Here is a 21,855-nt window from a genome sequence, read left to right as displayed (position 1 = left end):
GAGGAATTCAAAAATCATATATAGCAATCCTTTTAAGCTGTATAACACCCTGGTTCAGTTTGAGCATACTTTCCTATCTATATGTAAGTCCGTCTTTTTAAAGTGTTTTTCCTTAACATATAATAACATGAAAACTATTTTAAGCTGCTTTGGCTCTTGTACTGGAGAGAAGGTGGAATATAAATCATTGTTGCTGTAAGATGAGTGAGCATCATGCTTGAAAATGAGAAACTAATCAAGAGTTTTTACCATCTCCATATAAGATAAAAACGTTGAACTTCATCAAATGGAGCCTGCCAGATCCTATCAAATGCTGTAGAGCTACTTCTGGTGGAGTTCCGTCCCCGTACTGTGGTGAAAGCATTTTATGACGGAGCAATGGGAACATGGGAGACTTCCCATGTTCTCACTGGATAGAAAGGGGAAAGCATGGGGGGAAGCCAAGCCGTGACGTCCCCCCCCCCTTGGGATGGGTAAGGGGGTGATGCAACGTGACTAGTTTCCCCACTGCTTCACAGAATTGCCATGCTGCCTGTCCAATCCCCCTGCTATCAACCTCTCTTTGGACCTCAATGTGATGAGGTCCTATGTGTCTCTGTGTGTGCATATTGCTTTTAATATATAAAATTTTAAAAATTGCATAAATGAACGAAAAGTGAAGAACAGTTTCAAGAAAAAGAAGTACTATGGGCTAAATCTTGTTGTTTGTGCCAGCTGGAGTAAGTTCACTGAATGAATGGACATGTATCAAGTTGCCTCGTATATGTCCCATTGGTTATTTGAGTGTACAGTAGTTGGTCTTGTGTGTTTCTCTATGTCTGCATATTACTTTTAATAAATAAAAATAAAAGAATAGCATAAATGAATGAAAAGGCAAGAACAGTTTCAAGAAAGATGAAGTACTGTGAGCTAAATCTTGTTGTTTGTTCCAGCTAGAGTAGGTCCACTGAATGGACATATATTAAGTTGACTGGTATATGTCCCATTGATTCGTTTAGTGTACAGTTGTTGAGACTAATACCTTAATTTAGCCATATAATCGTATCAAAGGTGTAACAAAGCAACATGATGGAAGTATCAACCCAAGATATGTCAGCCCATAGAAATTCTGAGTAGAGACTTAGCCAGAAATCAAGTAGCTGTAGATGGTTTAAGTTAAGGGGCAGGCAGAAGACCAGTAGATAAGAAAAGAAAGAAGAAATGACACAGAGAAGAGGGTTGATGCATAACAGAAATTACTGCAGACAATCAGCTTGCCATGTAGAGACAGCGGCATGTGAATTTGCTTAAAATGCATACCAGCCCTTAATCTTTTCATAAAATATACCTTTTTATTTTTTTATTTTCTTCTATATTTACCTGACAAAGGTTGAGATAAGGGTACCACTTGCTTCCATATCACAAACCTCTCACAATTCAAACTCTGAACCATAGCGTACAAAATCTCTGATTAAGAGTAATATGTAAATGACACAAGCTAAATTCAAAATCCACGGAGAAAGGAAGCAGCAATTGAAAGAGATGGTTCAGTGCCTGTAGACAATCAAAATAATAATAAAAACTCCATGGGCAAACTTATATCCTCACCAGGAATGGTTATGCGACATGAGCTGTAACGAATATTCTGCATATGTCTCCATTTTGTCAAATCTCATTAAAGGGTTTTCTTGCTTTACGTCAATTGAGCTGTCCAAAAATCATTCATCATTTTTAGTGTTAAAAAAAGCCATACACTTATTTAAATAATATCATATTAATGTTAAAGTTCAGCTGTCATTTAATAGTATGGTTTAATCAGACATAGCATTTAAGAAAAATAGTTTTTTCAGGCTTTACTTCGCTTTCAGGTTGGCAGATTCAAATAAGGATTTATGGGTTTCTAAACCAGTGTGTTTTCCCCACATCTTTATGCTTGATGAATCTCAGCTTTTATTTCGAACGAGCGCAGTCTGCTATTTTCAGTAAAATAAAATATCTTTTCATATTGTGTTTGAATACATTTGCAAGTAATTTAGAGAGGGCAAAAGAAAAACATGTTGTAACCTTTGACATTGTTGTGTGCTTGGGAGTCGTAGTTAAGATTCTTAGTTTATAAGTGTTCCATAAGCCAAATGAAAAATGTGACCTTTGTGAAATATTCATGGGGTTGGGTTCGCAGACAAATGGATTATGTAGTTAGATGTTTTAAAGGACATGTCTTTTTTGTTTGTGCTTGAGAAGGACATTTAATTTCCTTTTTCTGTGCAAAATAAACTCCTATGTTGGACATTTCCTCATCAGGACAGATGGGTTCAACTTTCAGTTCAGCGAATGAGTGCCCCTGGTGCAAGTTGAATAGATTTGCTTATTTCTATCCTTGTGCTAATATGGTTAATATGTGGGAAATGTTCTTTGTAACATACTGGCGAAGTTATCCCTTGTTTCAAACTAGTAAATTCATGAAGTAATTTAAATTTGTTTTGTGTACATAAGGGTGCAGCCGAGTAGCAGTTTTCCAAAGTCAGCAGTTTCAAATGGTTATTTAAGATCACTCAAAAAGCAATCATAAGGAATAAAACAAACAAAAATACCCTGAGGATCTAGATCAGTTACTACAGCTGAAAAACAGTAATTACTGGAGAGTGGCAGGTAGGTTCCTCCTAACATTGGTTACCTCTAGATGCCATGGAGACATGCACTTAATTGCTGAAATGAATGGTGGAAAGTTTTATTTCACCCAATTACTAAATAAAAACAAGGTTGCCAGGCTGAAGTTGGCAATCCTTGCTTACTGTGTGCTGAATCTGCTGGTTCGTTTTGAAAACATATCTTGGTAAATGGCATGATTGTCTTTAGGTAGTTTGTAATGTAATGTAATTAATGTAATGTAATTAATGGATGGCATCCTTGAAGTGACTGGACTGACCTTGAAGGAGCTGGGGGTGGTGATGGCCGACAGGGAGCTCTGGCGTGGGCTTGTCCATGAGGTCATGAAGAGTCGGAGACGACTAAACGAATGAACAACAAAACAATGTAATTAATAAAGATATTAATCAGAAAGGTTTTCTTTTATTTGTGATACATCTCGTACTTTGAAATTCTGTTTCCCAACAGAGCTTGGAAGTAGTTACTGGTACTCCTTTTTCTTTCTGGCAATAATCAAGGTATAATGACATTATATTGCAATTGTAACTTTCCATGTTTTACATCATAGGTCATTTAATTATATAGTATGAATGTAATTATTTTTCAACAATAAATGTACAAATTCTGCCCATCACCATTTCATTTTATTTTTGTCTCCAATACTAATTTGGGAGCTGAGAAGACAGAAATTTTGGGAAGAAATTGTATTACAATGCATTTGTCAGGGGAAGTCGTACTTTTGTTAGGGAAAATGGAATGGAAATATTATCATACGTTGAATTAGGAGTTGTAATCAGTTCTTCCCTAACTTAAATATACTAATTGCAAATACAGTTGGCTGACCATGAACATATTTCAATGTTCTTGTGCCTTTAGAGTCCCAACTCAAAAATTCAGAAATCATTGAGAGATTTTGAAAAACAGTCGAGGTCTATGGACTCTTTGTGCAACTTAATCTATATATATTGGGATGTGGATATGTTACTGTATAACACTGAAGTATCTAAATATCAAGGCCTGTCAACTTGAATTATATAACTGCCAACTTTAATAATATATTAATTATCATTAAAATTATTTCCATACCTTTCCAGAGATATGATTTGATTAGTCGAGGTCAGTTGAGGTCATCCAAAGGCCTTCAGCTCTTTTATTTGGCAGAAAGACAGAATATAAATGCAGTATATAAATAAATAACATCTTTATTGAATTCAGGATCATTAAATAACCCACCCCATAATTAGAGCTTTGATGTAACAAGAATGGAATATAATATAAGAGTCATCTGTATTTATGAATGGCTTGAACATGTAGGTACACTTCTAGCTGGTCACAAGCAATAAAAACATAATGTTTAACTTGATTTTTGCTGTTTACAAATGCTTTGCCATCATGAAATACTACAATATCCTATTAAACCCGTATTCTCTTACCATCTATCAACCTTTCATTATGCAGTCATAAAAACAAAAGTGTTGCATGCCTTTATTTAGTTTCTAAGCAACAGATTTAGAAAGAAAACAAAACTAACAGGTTATATAGTATGTGTATCATTATACCTTCAAATATAGTCCAAGATATATTCTTTCTAATAAATTTCCCTGAGAGATCTTCTTGAGTCTGAAGGATGAGAGATCTCTTGGGGTCTGAATGATGCAAACCAACTGCCCTTTTGAGCATCCCACTTTTTTAAAAAAGTAACACTACTTTTTGATAATTTTCATCTTGAAAACCGTTATACATGAGGTGTTAGGGAACTGGTGAATGCATCTGCCTCTATAAAGGACCCCTTTTTAAAATTAATTTTAACCAGGATAGGGGCTGGGGCTCTGGTTGATGAAAAAAGGGTAATATACATTCAACACTCCAGTGATAAATTGGGTGATTTGCCAACACCTTCTTGACAACCACTAATATATGCATGAATAAAGCCTGCTTTATCCAGCAGTCTAGTTGGTCAAATTCCTTCTCTTATGTGATTCTCAGAAATCAATAGGAACTCCATTCCTTGGGTTCCAGTGACCATGTTTTCTGTTGGCTTTCTCTACTTCACTATTATTTATACTTCCAATAAGTAGTCTAAAATTACATTGTGAATTGGATTACATATGAATACAGAAAGCATTAGGAGGTATTTAGTGCAAATTTTATATATTACAAAAAAATCGTGTTGCCTTAATGCCTAAAAGCTAGCATAGCTTTCTATAGAAATTCAATAGAGAAATATATAGCATAGGAAGAATTTATATAAAGCAATATATAGAGGAATGAATATAAAGAATTTATATAGAGAAATATATAGAGAAATGCAGTCTCCCTGAAATTTTTGGAGATTTAAGTTGAAAAACTCAAATGAATTATTGCACTCTGACGAGGAAGATTCAAATATTAATAGTGTATACAATTGATATCAACTGTTTTAATCAAAAAATTAGAAAGAATATTAATAGTATGGTTAAGGGGAAAATATTTCTTCTTTCAATTGGTAGCCTTTTTATGATACGATGGACAAAACATCTGGAAGACTTAATATAATGTCAGTGTAATTCCTAAGGGTAAATGTACTTCGTTATTAGACATTCCAAGCAGAAAACAAGTAAACCTTTGAGAAAGTTCAAATAAAAGACTATAGTTGTCCTGGGGGTAAGGGAATATATCAATTTCATTCTTTAAAAAATATTTTCTTAAAAATACATCCAATTTATTGAATTTTAGATATCTTATTTTAACGGTGTAATCTCTTCTCTATTAAAGAAGACATTACATTATAAAGAGGCTATATATAGGGAGGGAAGGAGGGAGAAAGAGAGAGAGAGAGAGCTGTTTGGACCCTTTACCAGGAAAAAAATGAATGAATGAATGAATATCTATTTAAGAATAATTCCATACATTTCATGGTAGCCCTTCTTGCTTTCAACTACAGCCAATTCTGACTCTCTGGTAAATATGCTACCAAAGGCCTCATCTACCAATGCATTTTAAGGACACACTAAAAAAACAATTTAGATATACATTTAAAACCCCCGAAACCTGCATAAAATAGCCTTCTTTCACTTTGTTGGTTGCATATAAACTCTTGAACTCCCAAATTATCAAAAAAATGCATAGTTTTTGTTGTATGACATAAAATTATATTGAAACAAACATTGTGGTTTTTTAATTTTTTAAAAAAATGCTTTTTAAAATTTTACTTTTGTGCAAGTAGGTGACTTGTAGGTGTGTTGTAATTAGCTTTACCTGGTGAATAATTATGATAATGATGTAGATGTACTTTTTATTCATTTTTATTTTTTGCTTCATGTTCATATAATGGACTTTTTTCATGTCAGGAGTGGCTTGAGAAACTGCAAGTCACTTCTGGTGTGAGAGAATCGGCCGTCTACAAGGACGTTGCCCAGGGGATGCCCAGATAATTTACCATCCTGTGGGAGACTTCTCTCATGTCCCTGCATGGGAAGCTGGAGCTCCCTTGTTTAACCCATTGCGCCACTGGGGGTACCATATATAGTGGACTAGTAACTATACATTTAAATCAGGTCTTTCTCACTCCAATTTTAATGTAACTAATTTAAAATACTGTTTGAAGAGAGTTTTATAGGTATCATGGACTGCCAAAAAGAGAAATAAATAGGTCCAAGTGCAATTCTCAGTTGAATACTAGAGCTATTTTACTTTGGACAGATCATGCAAATGACATGAACAATTGAAAAGGGCAATAATGGTGCAAAACCATGAAAGGAATCGGAAAAGAGGCAGAGAGATAGATTGGTTCAATAAATTAAGACAACAGAGTGGCTATGAGCAGTTAATAATGGGAAGTTGTCCTATTGTTACAATAAGCTGGGGATAACTTGACAGCAAATTATAATTATACTGTTGAATTTAATGTATAAGCAAAAAATCCCTTCTCATAAATTGGGAGGGGGGTCACTCCACTTACCTTTTTGGATGCAACTCTTAGATTTAGATGTTTTTGATTTTTAAATAAAAAATTAAGTACTGTACAGTGGTACTGTTACACATATGGCTAGGTGCAAAGCCTAATGTTTGTTTGGACAGCATGTTTGGTTTATCTCTGAAGCAAGGGGTTTTTTTTCCTCCTAAGCGCATATGATTATGATCTAAGTGGATCCTTTTGTCTGATGTTCCCACATTGTTCTTTTTAAAATGTGTTGTTCGCTTGTTCTTGTTCTTGTTCTTTATTTTTTCCTTCCTATATCATCTGGAATTATTTGTCCTCCTCCATCAACCTTGACCATCTGTACAGCTGGAAATACCATTATCCAAATCACAGTTATGCTCTTACAAAAAGACAGGGTCCCAATGGATTCTTCCCCGTACTAGTCGATTCAGCCAACATGTACAAAGAATGTGATACATCACACTGGGTTAAATATCATCTAACCCCTGTGGTTGCCGTGTTCATTGAGACATGCTTAGTATCATTAAGAGGTTAGAGCCTTCAAGGAGACTGTAGTTTGCAGTTTCAGGATGTCAAAATACACAGCAATATGCCAAAGTCGAAATGCATACCCTAAAGCACATCTGTGTGCTTCATAAAAAAAATGTTCTTCTCTGGCCAGGAAAGAGGTGCTACAAATGGCTGCAATATGAACAAGCTATTTCTTCAGAGCAGAATGTTCAACTGTTGCTGAAGCAGTGATAGCAAGTTCAAGGAAAATTGGCTAACAGTGTTTATATTTTGTTCAATCTTAATTTTTTTAAAGCCTTGTTAACTGTCGTAGAAGAAGAACAAAACAAAACATTTTTCCATAGATAAATGGAATTAAAGCAACTATATCTCTAAGTTACATATAGCCTGCCATTACATAATTCATTTTGATCTGTTTACCTGGATAGGCTTGGAATGCCATTCAGACTGACAACTGCAAAAATAATACCTAACACTATGCTTAAGCTAAGCATCTTTTTTTTTTTTTTACTTTGGCAAACTCGGATGTTTGGTCAAGCCTTTGAGAATGTCTAGTCCCAATGGTCTGCAATTAATGCCACAGCACTGAATTTTCATCCCACACCCTAGTTCATTAGCTAAAATTTGTGCTATCCTATTCCCTGCTCCTGTTTACAGTTGGCTATGATTTATGACAGTTCTTATCATAGGTTATTGGGTACTGATTTGAGCTTAAACTTTGTTATATATGCTATTTGTTTTATCTTGTACTGAATTGTGTGTTTGTTTTATGTGTTGTTTTGGGCACATTGTGCCATATGTAAACTGCCCCGAGTCCCTTTGGGGAAATGGAGGTGGGGTACAAAAAAGTTATTATTATTATTATTATTATTATTATCATCATTATTATTATTATTATTATTATTAGGGATAAAACAGTTTGTTTTAAAAGTTATAAAAATAAACTGATTTTAAAAAACGATTTCATTGGTATGAAAAATTAGTAAACTCACCCACTCTCGTCTTTCCTGCTGCGATTGTGGTAGTGCCAGTAGAGAAAGATGCCCTATGCATACATCCCTCAAAAGCTTCTAACTAGTAGCTGCTGTTTCCTCCTCTCTTGCCTCTTGGAATTATGTTATTTAGGCTGAACTAAAATCATCCCAAGACAGTAAGTCCTACAAATTTTAAAAGATATGCTAAATTAACATGTGTACAAGGTTCTAAATGGCTATAATTTTTAATTTGGAAGGTTTATTTATTTAAGTGTATACATGTGGTTCTGCATACATCAATGGCAATGGCTGGTGGAATATTTGTCTTTTTCCCATCTATGTCACTTTATTGTTTTAACACAATTATGCTTACTGTAGGAGACCTTTGGCTGAATCTTCTGTTTAATAATATAATCTGTAAAACAATACATGCACTTTACATGTTTTAAGCAATATTTGGATTGGAAATTTGCTCTGTAAATTGCTGCATTCATGTATCCACTTGTTTCTTGTTTTAAATGCCTGCTCTGTTCATAAGATGGTACAAAGCAGGCTCAGTAACAGTTCGTATCTTGTGCAGGTGGTCAAGCTTGTTGCTTTACAAATCAAAAGTCAAAGTACTGTGAATCTTCCTTTGAAATGATAGTTAGGGAGACAAGGCTGGTCTTATCTCTGTGACAGAAAAGAGTTATAGATATCCATCATGAACTTCTAAGAACAAAAGACTGTTTCATAGTAACCCAGCATCAAATACTGCAGGCATTTCTGAAAACATCCTTGGAACATGCACACTGTTCTATTTCACTGGATCGACCTTAAGAAATGTTTTAGAGCTATTACAAACAATGAACTTTTACTCAAAAAAGTACATAGGGGCAGACCTGTAAGCAGATTCTGTGAGAAGAATTTTAATAATCTTAATGTCAGCATATTTCTGATCATATTTTTCTTCTGGTAATGTTTCCTTTTATAAGTAAGCTTTATTCAAAATACTATCATACTATCTCAGTATTTTTCCTGTTGGACATTAGAAGAAAAAAGAAAAAAAAGTAGTGAAAATCCATGACATGAATTGACAACGTAAGATGGTATTCCTGAGGCACAATTTCAAATGTTTAGTAATCTTCCCTAATTCCTCTTTGGTCTATCCAATGCAATTTTCTGAATCAGCTCCCCAAATAACCAAACCAAATCTAAAGTGGACCAAAAACTGATTCGTAATCCATTTGGTACTAATGTTGGAGAGTGGTCCCTGGTCAAAGTGGTCCCTGGTCAAAAAAAGGTTGGGTGCCACTGCTATACTGACTAGAGGGGTTGCCTCTGCAGCAGAGCATGTTGTTGTTATTGGTAATATCATTATGATTCAACCCTTTTGACTAAAAATGGAGTAGAATTGTTTGAGAGAAAACAGATAGATTCCAGTAACGTCCTGTGGAATATATATCCCTGCAGCAAATCTCATATCAAATAATATTTTTCTGTCATAACTTGTGGAACTGTTGAAGTCTATGAAAGGGAAAATAGTTTATCAAAGTAACATTTTCCAAGAAAGCTATCCCCCTTCAGGCAATCTTCACTGTTATGAACATTTACAGTATGACAGAAAGCAAAGGCAAGATGAAAGCAAATAAATTAATGGCTAGAACTATTTGGTTCTTTGTGGTCTCAGACCTATTGGTTCTGGGCCTTTGCAGAGCTTCATCTGGTACAGAAGAAAACATCCCTAAGTGCAGAACCTATATGCATGTGGACGCAGGTGGCCACTCAAAAATGGTATTATAATAAAAGCCACTTGTCCTTGCTTATCTTCAGAACTAGGAACGTTACATAGAAAAGAAATATCTTCTCCTTGACTTTTGGGTTTTTCCATAACAAAAATAAATTATTTAACATTATGCATTACTCATAAGTAATGTGTATAGTTGGCCTTCCTTATCCATGGAGTCTGTATCTGTGGAGGGTGAACTATCCACAACCTGAAAACAATCAAAAACAAATTCCCAAAAGCAAACCTTGATTTTGCCATTTTATGTGAGGAATGCCCATTTTTCTACACCATTGCATATAATGAGACTTGAGCTTCCATGGATTTTAGTGTCCCGGGGGCGGGGGGGGGGGGGGCAATGTCCTGTGATCAAACCGCAACAGATACCAAGAACCCGCTGTAATATAATGCATTACATTTTTCCATCTTTTGTAGATCTGGAGTGTGTTTACCAGAAAGCGATTTCCTATTTTGGTACTATGGAAATTAGAGAAAGAGCGAAGAAAAATAATCCCTGTAAATTGTTATAATCCAGCCCCACATTTTCTAGAAAAAGCCAGTATTTTGCTGACTCATATAGGATTCATACTGGGAAGAAGTACAATAATGTTCCAAGTGTGAGATTTCTATCCATATATTACTATCAAATAAAAATAGCAAATCTCAATAATTCATATCTATTGCTCATGAAACCAAGAAAAAAGAAAAAAAATGCCTTAAAAATAACATTATTTTTAATCTGTTACATTCAAGGTCTGTTCATCACTCCATTGTATATCTTGACTCAATTGCACAATCAAGGCAATGTTCATTAGTATTCTCATGTTCATCTCTATATAGAAGTTGAAAGGTTAAGACCTGCAAAAAGCATATGCTTTTCGATACTGACTGCAGTTTATGAATATGAGGCATTCATTGTTGTTGTGAATGATTGATGCATTAGCACTGAATGGGTGAAGCAATTAAAAGACTTTGTATTGCAAATTCTTGGTTGATTCCATGCTAAAATACTGAGTAATGTATTAAAGAAGGCCGCAAACCAGATGAATTTGGCCACGTTTATTAAATGATGCCTATTGTAACCAACCTACCACCCATGCCTTTAAGAATGTTTTCAGAGGGAGGCAATTCTCTTTAAAGAAAAAAGCTTAATCAGATAACTGGTATAGTGGCAGAATCATGCTGAGGATGTAAAGTTTCATGGTATTTAGATATTGTGGTGACGTAAGATAAAGTGCAGGGAAATCCATTTTGGAACTGGATTTATTCCTTCTATTTAAAATGCTTCTTGCTTTTGCCATTCAGCACAGGTTGTTGTTGTTGCTGTTGTTACCCTGACTTGAAGTGGCTACTGAGTAATGTATAGAATTGGCCATCTCAGTTTTAAAAATTCTAGGCTGACTTCCCATGGTAGGAGCATTTATACTTTGGTATACAGTTCTTGAGATGTCAAAAAGAAGGAATCGTGTTCTGCAATATGTCATTCTCGTATATAGGATAATGAAGAATTGTGGCATAATTTAATCTAAACTACTCAAGGAAATAGTTTACTTATGATGGAAATGTATTGTACTGTTTTTTAATCTGTGAAATGCCTCAAAAAGCTTAGCTGGACAGTATTTCATATGAAATTTAATTTCATATGGAAACAGGAATTTAAGTTTTATGGGATACTGATCCATCAGCAATCTCTTTTACCAGATGATATTGGCTAATCTAACTTTCAGAAACAAGGCGGGAAGGTAAACATTTCTCTAGATAAAAACCGTTTTGAATTCATCAAACTGAGTGAGTCTAGGCTGCAACTTTCATGCAGTAGCTCCATAACCAAAGGACTGATTCTCTAACAGAAGTCCATGTAATAATTTAACTATAAGTCTGTCCACCTGAATCATCATTGGTGCTCTGCTAATGTAACAAAAGTATATACTTATTTTCCCTCGTGGAATCCGTATATCTGTGTCTACAGGTCTACAGTTGAACCAACAGTACATCCTTAACAAAGATATGTGATCAGAAAGATATCTACAGCAGAGTCCAAGGAAAGGAACAGGGGAGCAAGAAGGTGACATGTATGAAAGAAATATAGGTCAAACATCCCTCATCCATTATGAAACAGAAATGAGTTTCATGTTTATTCTTTGGTCCCATCTCCAAGATGGGACCATGTGCATATATGAAAATACAGGTATTTTAAAATGCGAGGGGGGGGGGGGCTAAATCCAAAACACTTCTGATGTCAAGCATTTCAGATAAGGAATATTGATTGATATATCAATGCATTAGAATAGTGTAGAGGCATTGTGGTATCCTGCCTTCCTTTCATCCTCACCCGTTATCTGAACAATAAGAGGATAAGAAAATAGTTTAGTTTTTCTGTGTATTTAACTTTGCATTTATTTATTTACCCTATTTATACCCCACCTTTCTCTACCCCAAGGGGGACTCAAGGCGGCTTACATATGGCAATTATTCAATGCCTTAAACACATACAACATTAAGCTTAAAATCCATTGAATTAAAATGAATACATATTAAAAATTTAAAAATTACATTCTGCCAGAATGTCTTTTTGCTTAACACATTATGTTAATAGATTTCTATACTCAGCCAAGGCCCTTAATGCTGGAAATTTACTATTGTTTAGGGTCAGAACTGTAGCATTATAATGATCATTTTCAGTATGTTAGAGCTACTCCTTCTTTTAATTCTCTCCCATTGTGCTTCAGCTGGAGGAGGATTAGGTTCTTATCAATCATTCTCATGTTGTTAATGCATATACGACTTTTACTACTTCTCAGTTCAATCACAGATGAAAATAAATCATGTGTAAATATGTATTGGAAATTGACCTACCATATGGAAGCCACTTTTCTGTGTGTACCCTCCATATCCACAGGAGATACGTTTCTGGACTTCATGTGGATACATGAATCCACGGATAATAGTGAATCCTATTGAATTGAAGGATTTCTGGCCCAGGGATAATATAGAGCCACACTAGAGGACCTAGAAAATACCTAGAGAGGACATACATTTGTCAGACATGGATAAATAAAATCACCCATGCATACTAGTGCTACCAATACAGGTCTTACTGTATTTCTGTTCATTATCTTGGGTTTTTTTGTGCTATTTTTCCTTACTTTTCTTTTATCTTTTTTAAAAATACTTCTTTTATTGAATTTGGGGAATTCTTAATAACATTACTAACAATACCAAAAAAGAAATTGCCATATAGCCATTCCATGCAGTCTGTTTGAATCATACAGTCTGTTTTGCTACATGTAAATCAAGTTGGAAGCTGCAAAGCTACCTCATGCAAAGATGTGAAAAGATGATGATTTGTGCTGTTCATATGTGTGTGTGATTTTGTTGCTGAATGTTGTGTTAAGATAGGTTAGATTAAATTACTTTGGTCCTTTAAAATATCACTGTGAAGATACCAAGTTAAAATAACTGGCTAAAGAATGTCAATTTAGCTGCACAGATGAATGGGAATTTAAACACAGAATTATTTTTATTATTATTTATATACTTCATTTCTACCCCGTCTTTCTTAACCCGAGAGGGGACTCAAGGCAGCTTACAAATCCGGCAAAACTTCAATGCCACACAGATAACAATAAAACACCTCATAAAATTATAAAAAATCTAAGCATATAGACAATTAAAACTCATACCAATTTAACAAACAGATTAAAAATCACATATAAAATGCACATATACAATCAGTCTGTTTTCTACATAACACCACACACTCTACTCTGGTTTATGCCTATGGCACAAATAATTTCTTATGTAGATTTCTTTGTGAGCAGTTATCATGTGTGAAGATGCCTTCAAACACTCTGTTGCATTTGTATGCTATATGTTCCAGATAAAACCTTCAGAAATGTAGCCAAAGAGAAGGATGTCCATGTGCCTTTATCTTTTGTTTTAATTACAGCAGTACAAAGTCACTGGTCAGTTTAAAGGTGGAAAGGAACCAGCATTTTATGATTAAACTCCATCCAAGAAGTAAAGCCTTTTTTGCAATAAGAAGTTAATTTAGTCTTCCAACTCATTTAATTGATTTTCCCCAGTCTTTTGTTACTTTAGTCATGTTTTGTTCTAAAAGTATTTTTGCCTGATCCCAGGCAATGCTGACCTTGCTGTTTAGGCTGATAGTGGTACAGTTTAAGGAAAACCACAGGAAATGACTTGGAGAAGTGGAGAATATTAAGCAAATATTGTAGTCCTGTTTTGATGTAAAATGAGTCAGTGTTCAGTTTTATTTTCCAGCACAGTGCTCAAAGCAAATATTTTAATCAGTCTTTGCATTTTTCCCAATTTGTAGCAAGATCATACCTTATAACAAGGTGAGCAAATGGCAACCATGATACTAGGTGCACCCCCAGGAGTATTTTTGGATTCTCTAGCTACCATTGATGCATACTTAAACATAAAGGAAGAATGTGGTGATTGGGAGGTCAATGGGTTAACTAAACTCTCCCAAAGTCCTATCAAAATTTAGGAGGGAAAGGAGATCTTTATAAGGTAAGGTTTTGGGAGGGGTGGGTCAGATGAAGTGGAGGAGATAAGAAGTTCTGGTTCCTTTCCAGAGAGTGGATCAACCAAAAGCAAACTATTGAAAAGCAGGGAACATCCGCCAACTGTTTTTCATGTTATGGCTCAAACCAGTCATTCCCTAACTTTAAAACACACAATAAGGAAAATATCTAGTGTAATTACTGTAGGAATAAGAATATTGTCACCGATGTTTTACAATGAAATGAGGTTCCCCTCACTGTAAACTTTATAAACCTTATCCTGTACTTTTTATTATATGGTCCAAACTGCTGGAATAGCTACAAATAGGACATTTAGATAATCAATACCTGACATTTGATGAAATGATTTTCATTCCTCCTTCCAACTTTACTATTCTGTGTATCTGATTTACAAAAGTGTATAGAACACTTTTTCTCTTTCATCACAGAATTTGTATGAAAAATTTATGAAGACACAAATATCAGGATGCTAAATGTAATAGGTAGTACAGAGTACTATTTTCTTTCAGACTTTTGCAAAAGCTATTTTGTACCAATATTTTAATAATGGCCCTTGTAATAATGGCATGGCATGTTTGGGGACATTTTGACCTTAATTTTTCCTGCTTATTCTCCAGGGATCGCTGCTCAAATATAATACAGGTCGGAGAAGTAAAAATAATTTAGCAGTCGCCGTAGGTTTGTGCCTTGTTTACTTGGGCTTCTTGTTTCTTTAAAGGAAAAATCCTACTCATAATCAGTTACAGTTAAAGACCCAGAACTCATTGAAACAAAACATTTAATGATTAAGATTAACTTTAATTAGTTGTTTCCCAAGTGAAAATAGACTACTTCCACTGAAAACATCAGATTCCAATTTTCAAATTGCAATTTTTTTATATTTGGTAAGTTTTATCTTTGATAAGTAATGTATTCTAAGGGCATTTGCAGGTTTGGCAGTATTATTATCATTGTTGTTGTTATTATTACTATTACCCTTGCTGTTACTATCATTTTTGCAGCTTACTTTTTCATGGTCAGGCCTTACAAATTAAATATAATGTTGTTAAAAGAATATAAAAGTTCAGCATTCAAATGGAATTAAAGTATTAAAACAATTTAAAACATGCAGTTTAAATAATAAAAAAGTGGTTTTAAAAAGTGCATTTGAAACAGTATAGCACCCTGATTCCCAATGGAAAATTTTGAGGAGGGGGCTATTCTAGCCTTTCTTGGAAAGGCCCCCTGCTTCATACAAACACATACTTTTGTGGTGGAAATGAGAAAAGGAAATATCCTGAGGATCTCAGGCCTAGGTAGACTCATATGGGAGATATGATTGGAGATAGATTGGAATTTGTTTTACAGGATTTTGTAGGTCGGAACTTGGACTTTAAATTGTGTTCAGTGGGCAGCTTTTACTCACTACTGCTGTACTGGTAGGGGATGTGACTAGCAGGGACACAAGATGCAACCAACCAATCGACCACTTTATTTATACCCCACCTTTCCCCCAAAACTGAGAATTAAGGTAATTTCCAGATTATAAGGGGTTTCCCCCCATATTTGTTGAGAAATCTCAGTTAGAACTGGAGTAGATTCATTCTTGTGTAGATTGAAGCAATTATACTGGTATGCTATCTTTTCCTGATAATGTTTTTCTCCCAAGTTCTCTGTGTGCAGCCTCCACTTTTTAAAGTGGGATTTGTTTTTGTATGTGTCTTCCTCAAATGAATCTGTCACTCTTTCATCTCTTTTATATAATTCTTACATGTATTTTTTCTGTCATTTTTTTGTAATTTCTACTTAGTTGTACAGTGAGTTCCCTTGCTGGTCATAGAGCATCCCAACTCTTGGTTTAAATTTCCCTTTGATTTCTCAGAATTGATAAAAGAGGTCTTCTGTTTTTGTTTTTATTACCACCTTCTATTTTTCTATAGACATTCTCCTTGTCCCTGAAATATGAATAGTTGTTGTTTGCTACAGATAATGTCTTTTTAATTTTTCACTGACAGTCCAGATTTTTTATTTCTCAAGTTGACCAACTTATGCTTATTCAGAACATTTCGGCATTGACTTGCTGTAAGGATGGAGTGTGAATTGCCACTTTTAGTTTCCATGGCCTTTCACAGAATCCTGATCCAACACTTAAACTACTATACTGCACAGGTTCTTTCATAGAAGACTACCAATGTAGTAGCTTCCATATACAGTTATGTCATGGTCACTTTGCTGCATTGGTTACATCTATTTCTTACTTTCAGGGAGGGATTGGTGCCATATAAAAACTACATGGTTCAAACAGTGGTGACAAAAGTAGATAAAACCATAAGGCTGCTTAAAGGATTCATTCATTATTAAACACTCTTTCGCATAAGTTTGTACTGTTGTTTATGGCAATTCATTGGTTGTCACTGGGGGAAATGATACCACTTCACTTGGCTGTTAATGGATTATGTGGGCTGTTAAACAAAGCTAGTTAGTAATGTTTTAGTAACCCTTTTGGTTCTAGAGATTGTGTTCATTAAAATGAAAGTGTAGTTTAACGGCACTCTCTTTAAAATAATGTTTCTGGGTTCAAAGAAATGATTCCATTAATGATCACTATCAATGGCCTTTAATTGAACTAAGGTACTTAAAATGTAGACACTACCACAGAGTCAATCACTTTAGCTCATCAAGAATAATATTCAAGTTGACACAATTAAACAATTGCTATTTTACTTATCCTGCCTAATGATGTCTTACTTTTGACAAAGGATAATAGAGTAGGTGAGCCATCTGTTTAGGAACAACGTACAAGAGTTTTAGTTAGTTGAAAAAATGGTCAATGAAAGTTATTCAAAATGTACCTTCTAGATCGTTTCTAATTAGTGAAGAGGTCTTGAAGGCCAATCTTAGCCTTTTTTTATTAATATGCCCAGTTTATTAATGTATTTTTGATATATGCACAGTGTGACTTCGTTCAGAATGCAGCATAATTATGTTCTTTTTAATTTGCTTAAAACAAGTTTGCTTTTGTTGCTTAAAATTCAGAACTATTTCATAGACTAATAACATAATGACTCATTAGAAAGCCATGACATGTACTTGAGGTTATCTCAAAGGCTATCCATATTTAACAATAAACTTGAGATAATTCCTTGACTACTTGACTGCCATTGACCAGTTTAAATATTTAAAGTTTTAATTTGACCCTCTTGACTACAGTGCAGTCATGTATAGAAATTAAAGTATGTTTGTATAAAATTGAAATTCTTTTTAAATCAAGTTTCCATGTTTTTATAAATGCACAATTTAAATTTACTTTGCAGATTCATTGTCGAATTAAATTATTTGATACTCTGTTTTATACTTAAATAATTGTATTACTTGCCTCCCATAACTAAAGGCAAGCTTTCATTCTATTTTAAATCTGTCTTGTTTTATCTCCTCCTAACATGCTCTTGTATTCAGACCATTTCCCAAGCAGTCTCCAAGCTTTCCTTTGGACACTTGCATTGTAATATCCCTACTTTCTAGATCACGGATTATCTGCCACATAAGTGAATTCCCAGTGACCCAACTTACCTAGCTATGGAAGAACTTACACGTGCTTATTTAAACATTTTGGAAATTGTGTGTAGTTGTTTGGATTTGAAACAGGATTAATCATCCAATGCCTATCAGTGGAGGAGATTTACAGGGAATTTACTATACTTTCAGAAAATGCTTAGTTTTAGCCTAAGACCAAGACGTTCTTGTTGAGTCCTGAGGTCTGTGTTCATATAAAACAGAATAGTTTTGTGGGCAAATTCTAAGAAATAGTTGTGACATCTTGATAATATAGTTCTTTTTGTAACCACAGGGCACATGTATCCCTTTTTTAATCTGAAAAATGTTGGACGGTGTGCCTTATAAAATTCATGGAGTTGCCATAAATTGGAAGGTGACTCGGAGGCACATATATACATGAATTGCTTCCAAACATTCAAACCAGTCATGGCTAATTTGATAAGCGAGGAATGGTCCAGACCATGGGCAGTGTAGTTCTCTTCTTCAGCAAGATTGCCTACATCCCTAGACTAAACAGGTCTGGCCAAAATAGTTCATGCCTTAGTTACCTACTGATTAAATTGCTGTAATGTGTTTTATATGGGGCTACCCTTGAAAGGTATTTGGAAGCTACAGCTAGAATCAAATGCAGGACCCAGACTTTGTATCTGGCATGCATTTTAGAGACCATACCAACACAGGTATCACAAGAATTGCACTGACTTTCAGTTAACTTCTGAGCTAAATTTGAAGGGCTGATATTGACCTACAAACAAAACTCTAACTGCATGGGTCCAGGATAGTTAAAAGACCATCTCTTCCTATATGTTCCTGGCAGATATTTTGAGATCTGTCGTGTGTCCCAACACCTCATGAAGTTAGGTTGGTGAGTACACATAACAGGGCTTTGTCTGTAGCAGCACTGCATGTATGGAACTGTCTATTCAAGGAAGTTGGGCTGCTGCCATCACTTTTAAGCTTCTGGGGGACAACTGAAACAAAATGCATTTTAATAGGTTTTAAAGAATATTTCAGTGTGTTTTTAAAACATTTTTATGTCTGTGTTGTTTTAATTTCTTCATCCCTTCAAGAGCCATTTTGGACCATTAAACATAAATAAATAAATAAATAAGGCATTATTTCTTAATTGTCAATGTCCTTCATAGGTTGCAATCTTTCGGGGATGTGGGACATGCAAACTTGATAACAAATAGATAGAGAGAATTTACATTTTTATCTTTTTCTGTGCATCTCTCTCCTTATGATAAAAAGCTGTGTTTTAGCCAAATCATTTTCACCCTTTTCTGTAAAAAATTAGAAGAATCATCATCTTCCTGTTAATGCTGAATACAGAAAAGAATGTTGAAATACTATAGTCTTTTTTTCCCTGTGTAATATCTATTGCCTTTGGGGAGGATGTAACATTGGTGCTCTAGAGAGGAAACTGTGGAACCATTTACGATGTTTGAGCCCTTGATAGTTGAAATGCTTACAGCTGCTGTTTAATATTTGTTTCAGATACTATCATTTCTTTTCCAATGGTTTATATGTCGGATATAATCAGGATCAGGATGCACATTGAAGGACTATTACAGGCCTAGTTATGGTATGCATTTGTACACTCTTATAATAGTGAAATATAAGATATCTCCAAGGAAAGCTTTAGGACCTCTTCATTCTCTAGTTAGTATAGGTTTCACTAAATCCTGTGTGTACCCACATTATTGTGTTCATCTTTAAATATTTTTCACAAAATAAAATGGACTCTGCTGGATAAGACTAGAGAACAGTTTAGTCTGGAATTGTGTTTCTACAGTGGACAATCTCATGTTTATTATTAAAAATCTCACAATCATGGCATTAAAACAATAGCATCCTTCTAGCAATGTTCTGTCTGTTGTGTGAAGATACTTTCTTCTCTTTTTTTTCTGGCTTGAATATTCAACCATACCATGCATAATTTAATATACAGATTGACTATCTCTAATAATAATAATAATAATAATAATAATAATAATAATAATTCATCTTTATTTATATGCTGCTTTTCTCCCGCAAAGAGACCCAAAGCGACCTGTTTTGGTTAGCTCCTGACACGATAAATAAAATAAATAGCCAGTGCGTTGTTGTTGTTGTTGTTGTTGTTGTTGTTGTTATTTAACTGCATTGAACTACATTATATCCAACATGTTAAAATACAATACAAAATTAGCAACATCAAAGAGACAAAAATAAAACATTATAAGCAATAAATTAAACATAAATAAGCATTTAAAACAATATACAATATTGTGGTGTCTTATCTAAAATGGTTGGGACCAAAAGTATTTGGGATTTTTTTTTGTCAAAATACTTCTGTTTTCATATATGTACATAATGAAATATCTTGAAGATAGGACCCAAATCTCAACATGAAATTTATTCCTGTTTCTTTTACACCTTATGTACATAACTTGAATGCATGTTTATGAATTTTTTTAAAGACTTCTGTGCGTGAAACAACATTTGTGTACATTGAAGCAGCAAAAAGGAAAGGGTTCACTATCTCCACCATACATGTAGACAGTTTGGATTTTGGGGGATTTTGGAATTCTGGGTAAGAAGTGCTCAACCTGTACTTCCATCTTTGCTGTTTGATCCGAAAATGACATTTACCTTTCTTTCTGGTTAATTTAGATATGCCAGATTTGTTAGTCACTTTTAGCTAGTCTTTCTTATCTTGTCACAGTATCTCCTCCTTTCCTAGCAGAAATGAGAGCTCTTGGCATTGTGAACCATATTGGTTCAAACAATTCCTAATTCACAAACCATCTTACTGGCCTCTTGTTTCAAATACAGTAGAGTCTCACTTATCCAACATAAACAGGCCAGCAGAACGTTGGATAAGCAAAAAAGTTGGATAATAAGGAGGGATTAAGGAAAAGCCCATTAAACATCAAATTACATTATGATTTTACAAATTAAGCACCAAAACTTCATGTTTTACAACGAATTGACAGAAAAAGCAGTCCAATACAAGATAACATTATGTAGTAATTACTGTATTTAAGAATTTAGCACCAAAACATCGCAATGTAATGAAATAGATGTGGATCGGGGCGAGAGGCAGACTGCATTGGATAATACAGAATGTTGGATGACCGAAGGTTGGATAAGTGAGACTCTATTGTACATTAATTTTCTCTGTATATTTTGCTTTAATAATATAATAAGTACCTATAATTATTCTGGAAGAGCTTTTTTCCCTATTCTCTTCCAAATTATTCTAAAATGAGCACAATTTCAAGTTCATCCGTGAGTTCTTAATTTGAGTTGACTCAGAGGAGGGAAATATTTGGATAAAGTTTGCTATAGTCTACTAAAAATTCAAAAAATAGCACCATGGATTAATGCCATATTTAATACATAATGGCTTTATTAAAATACCGAAATGTTGTACTGTTACATAGACAAATGCTTCGTACAGCAAAAAGACCCACCTATATTTCTGTTTCACATCTGAAATGTTAAAGAATTTTTATCATTTTCTGTTATATTTCGTTATAGAAAATATAGTCCACAGACTTCATTTCCTTTCTAGGTAATTAACATGATTTAGTTCCCACCTAATTACTTTTATCCAGAGTGCTAAAGGGACATCAATTATTATTCCTCTCATTTTACTGAGGTGAAACCTGTTTGAATGAGCAGTTTAAGGTCAACAAGAGAGTCAAAGATCAGAGCTAGAGTCCAGATCTTATGCCCCCGGCACCCGTTTCTATTCATTGGATCTTCAGTTTGCACATTAATATCAATCTCAATCAAGACAGGAATACTGTAGTACTCATTGTGTATAACTTAGCATGCAAAAATATTGTTTTTAAATGGATAAATGGGTCATCATTGAAACAATTGCTCCAAAATGCTTCTTTATTTTATTTTTAACAGTAAATAAACATCAAAAACATCTTTAATCATATTTCCATTACAACTTATGCTACATATAACTCTATC

At 34.4% G+C, this 21,855-nt stretch overlaps 1 protein-coding gene across 4 annotated transcripts in view; it reads left to right on the top strand.

Annotated features, from left to right (window-relative positions):
• VTI1A (vesicle transport through interaction with t-SNAREs 1A) overlaps positions 1-21,855 on the top strand; it is a 286,494-nt gene that overhangs the window by 195,954 nt on the left and 68,685 nt on the right. The window lies entirely within an intron of this gene.

Source organism: Anolis sagrei, chromosome 3 (genome assembly GCF_037176765.1).
Source record: "Anolis sagrei isolate rAnoSag1 chromosome 3, rAnoSag1.mat, whole genome shotgun sequence".
Taxonomy (NCBI): Eukaryota; Metazoa; Chordata; class Lepidosauria; order Squamata; family Dactyloidae; genus Anolis; species Anolis sagrei.
This window is presented reverse-complemented; position numbering and strand designations above follow the sequence as displayed.